We start from the raw sequence: 3,987 nt of genomic DNA, 5'->3' as shown, positions 1-3,987 counted from the left end.
ACCCCCTGACCGTAAACTGTGGCTGTGTAGAGAAAACAAAATGTCAGAACATCTGCACAACAGCTACCTTGCACATCTGTAATTTATATACTATCATATGTACAGTATATATGTTTCTGCTCCTGTAGTATGAGTATACATTTCTTTTGCTGCAGTATTTTGGTCACCATTTTAATTTATCCAGAATATTTTCTATCCATCAATCTATCTATCCATCCATCCATCTATATATATCTATCCAACTATCTATCTATCTATCTATCCATCCCTCTATCTATCCAAAATGATACCTAAAACGATAACAATTGCCTCATTCTGGAAATAAAACACATACCGTTCTTCCCACAAAAGCTTCTGTTGAATCCGTGCACGCAGATCTCCTTCACGCTGTTCTCACTCGTGCCGTGATAGAGCGTTTGTTCGATCACGGGATACGTGGCGCGCTGCAGGACGCTCGCCTTTTTCAACTTGTACTGGTTGTACAGCAGTCGATTCATGAGCTTCTCCACCTGGTGGGAAATCAGTGTTATTACAGAATCACCAAATAATTGTTTTGTTTTTTTAAAAGTGCTAATTCCTTACCTTTATGATTCTGATTTTGCTGTGAAACTCCCTTATGGTCTCATAGAAGTTCTTCACCACGTTCTGAAATTCGTCCGACTCCTCGTCGACTTTGGAGACTTCAGGTAGGTTTGACAGCAGAGAGTATTCCTCTTCTGTGAAAAAACAATTACATTTTTAGCAATTAATTGAGATTGTGGCTTTGAATTTGTTACTTTGATATTTCCTATCATTTATCAAAGTTAAGTTAGAGCCCCACATTATGTCAAAAGTATAACCGAATAGATTTATCAATATTGTATAATATGTCATTTGAATAAATTAAATTGAGTGAGAACAAGCTAACATAACAAATTAAGCCATTTTAAAGATTAAGAAGTTAATTTTGTCAAAGAGAAAACATATGAATGGAAGCCCTGCGAGTCTATGTCTGATCTAAGTGGAGAGCATTAGTTTAGTTAAGATCATTTTTCTAGGTTACTTTTCATCAATGAAAACCGGTAAAAAGAAGGTTGTGTTCGCTGTTGAGCTAGTTCTTACTCAGCGTTTATATAAACAAAATAGAGTAATACACGAACAAAAAGCAAGTGAAAATAAATCTACCTTTAAATAGTAAAGTTAAAGGTCCCATGTCATGGCCATTCCTACTGATCATAATTCCATTGTTGAGGTCTACTAGAATAGATTTACATTGTTCAATGTTCCAAACTCACATTGGTTTCTCAAACAGCATCTCTGTATATTATGTGTATTCACTCTCTGTCCTAAACGGCTTGTTGGAGCTCCTGCCCCCCCCACCCCTCCCTCCCTGTGAGCCCAGTGTGCTCTGATTGGTCGCGACGTTGAGCACACACAAACACTCACAGCCGAAGTGAAAACAATAAGTGTGGCTTGATATTGAGTAAGAAAAAGGTTTCTAACGCAGTGAGAATGGGTCTACGGAGAGCATTTCTCCATGATCCCAACTTAGTAGCACGAAAAACGTTTACCCATTTAAACAGTCGTGGTAGATACCTTGTTTGTTTCATAAATACACAAACAACAATGAATACTTACAGGTTGTGTACCCGAATCTCCCGCTGGTCCAAACAAAGTAGGAACAGCATCGTTCTTCAGTGCCCTACGCTGTACATATCCGGCATGAATCGCTGAAAGGTTTTGGGAAGCTTTGTTTCTTGAAAGGTTGGCAGAGGGTGCGGCCATAGCTCTGGGCGTGGCTACTGGGTATCCCTACGTAGCGATACCCAGGAAGTAAACAATGGAAAAAGAGAAATGTCCAACGAGGCGTTTTGGGGAGGTCTTTTCTGTGTGAGAGTTTTACTCGCTACAGGGTGTACTTTGAGGGGTTTTGACTCTGCAGACCGTTTACATGCAGAAAAACCTTCATGACACACAAGGGGACGGGTAATAACTTTTAAAGGATTGCACCGAGAGCTGCGATTCGCTACAGTGAACGATAACGTTGCTAGCTAACATCGATGATCGGTGAGGGCACATCAGCCGTGTGCAATTTAAGACAATCCTAAGTGTTTAGGGTGTACAACATGCAGTGTGCTAATGGAAACATATTCATTGAGAAACAGCAAAGAGAGGGAGATGAGGAAGTAGGCAGAGAAAATAACAGATGGCGTGAAGGATGAGACAGGTGAAGTGACAGTTCATGAGAACAAAGAGATGTGAGGATAAAAAAGTGAGCCAGAAATTGCTTAATGAGAGAGAGACATTGAGAAGCACATGAGTGATGGCAGAGGGATAGGTGGAGAGAAAGCTGTTCTGTCAGATCTAAAGAGTCTTTATGTGAAGGGTTTGAAGTGCAGCAAAACACATTCCCCCGGGAAAGTCAGAAAACTAAATGGAGGGAATGAGAGCAGTCAGTGAAACGGCATTTAAAGAGTGGCTCTGATTGTCACCCTCTAATCTCTGTCACCCATCTCAATTGCTTCCTGGTCTCTCTCTTTCTGTCACCATCTTCTTCCATCTCAGTCTCTAAAGATTTAAGTTGTATTCCATCTGAAGCCAGCCGAGCGGCTCTGCTCTACAGGGGCATGGAAATTAATTCCAACTCCCATCAGAAAAACAAGCTTTTGATGGTAATCAAGATAAATCCGGGCTGGGGCGGCGCTATCAGCGGAGCATCTTGATTGTTCACTGAGCACTTAGGAGCCAGGAGAGTGTTTGAAAATAGAGATGAGGCGCTCCCAAACTTCTTATCTTGTTTCTGTGAGAGAAGACGAAGGAAGCATCACCTGTGACGATGGTTGGGGATTACAGGCACTGAATCCTAATGGGACAAATTACACAGACGGGTGACAAGAAGGAATACTGATACATGCTGTAAAAAATCAACAGTTAAGTTTGTTTTCGGTACTGGTTCCTGGTTCCCCAATGCAACTAGAAGTACTTTGTTTTGATGGGCTGGTGTGCCATAGAAGTATTATGTACACCAGGGGTCGGCAACCCCTGGCACGCGTGCCAGCATTGGGACGCGGCACCGTAACCAGTGGCACACTAGGAATATAGTGGAAAAGTAGCAAAAATATTTAAATTGGTATTTCGGATCCGAACGAGACCCGGCCCCCGGCCAGAGCGCGCTCCCCGTTACCATGCAGAAGAAGCCATGCACGCAACGCAGCCCGACTCTCTTAACCCAGGGACTTCTGCCGCTTCCTCCGTGGTGCAGTGCTGACGTTTCACCACGGAGAAAGCACTTCACTAATTGCAGACCCATAAGGAGCTGACAAATGTCCGCAGTTTTGCGTGGCTGTGTATTGTAGTGAAAGCCCAGTGGCGATCTGCTCACATGTAACGAAATCAATTGCTGGACAAAGGGCGGACGCATGCTTGGTGTGAACTTCCTGTTGGCCCCTCAGAGCCGTTGGTTTGTGTTAGTCGAGAGGGCAGGGAAGCAACAAGCTCAGGTTCAATAGACCCACTTGATGCATGAGAGACGAGCCTACTTTGGAGAGTGGCCGTATGCAATTTATTAGGTAGGAGGGGGGGCGCGCGGCGAAGCGAGAGAGAGCGAGTTGGCTTCACATGGTAGCACTGGTGTGTTTGTGGATGTAGAGACGGTGAAGCTCCTGGGCGTGGGGTGATGTTTCCTTTCTGGTAGTGAAGAGGAGGGTATGTGGACCGTCTGGTTTTCTGCTTCCTCGTTCACTCCAGAAACATATCCACGTTCCCTCACTGTCGCTCTACCATCCACAAACACACATGCACAAGCCAGACCCCCCCCCCCCCTCTCTCTCCTAAGGGACACGACCTCAGCTCACTCTGCAGAACCTGATATTCATAACATGTGTGCTCTAGAAATCAGTATCACAAGAACTGACGATCGCCCTTATATATGCCGTTTAAACCAATTGTTAAATGTGGTTGTAAATCGCTCTCATGTAATGCGCTGACAATGCCACACAAGCTCCCCGC

At 44.0% G+C, this 3,987-nt stretch overlaps 1 long non-coding RNA gene across 1 annotated transcript; it reads right to left on the bottom strand.

The window, feature by feature from the left end:
• Positions 1-747, bottom strand: LOC104946748 (uncharacterized). Its single transcript, XR_798487.1, has 3 exons — positions 583-747; positions 335-509; positions 1-22 (listed from the first exon to the last, which is right to left on the bottom strand). It is a non-coding gene; the product is annotated as an uncharacterized lncRNA (long non-coding RNA).
• Positions 748-3,987: the final 3,240 nt, after the last annotated feature.

Source organism: Notothenia coriiceps, unplaced genomic scaffold, assembly GCF_000735185.1.
Source record: "Notothenia coriiceps isolate Sejong01 unplaced genomic scaffold, NC01 NC01_scaffold00011521, whole genome shotgun sequence".
In the NCBI taxonomy this organism is placed as follows: Eukaryota; Metazoa; Chordata; class Actinopteri; order Perciformes; family Nototheniidae; genus Notothenia; species Notothenia coriiceps.
The sequence above is the reverse complement of the archived record's forward strand: the minus strand, read 5'-3'. Positions and strand labels throughout refer to the sequence as shown.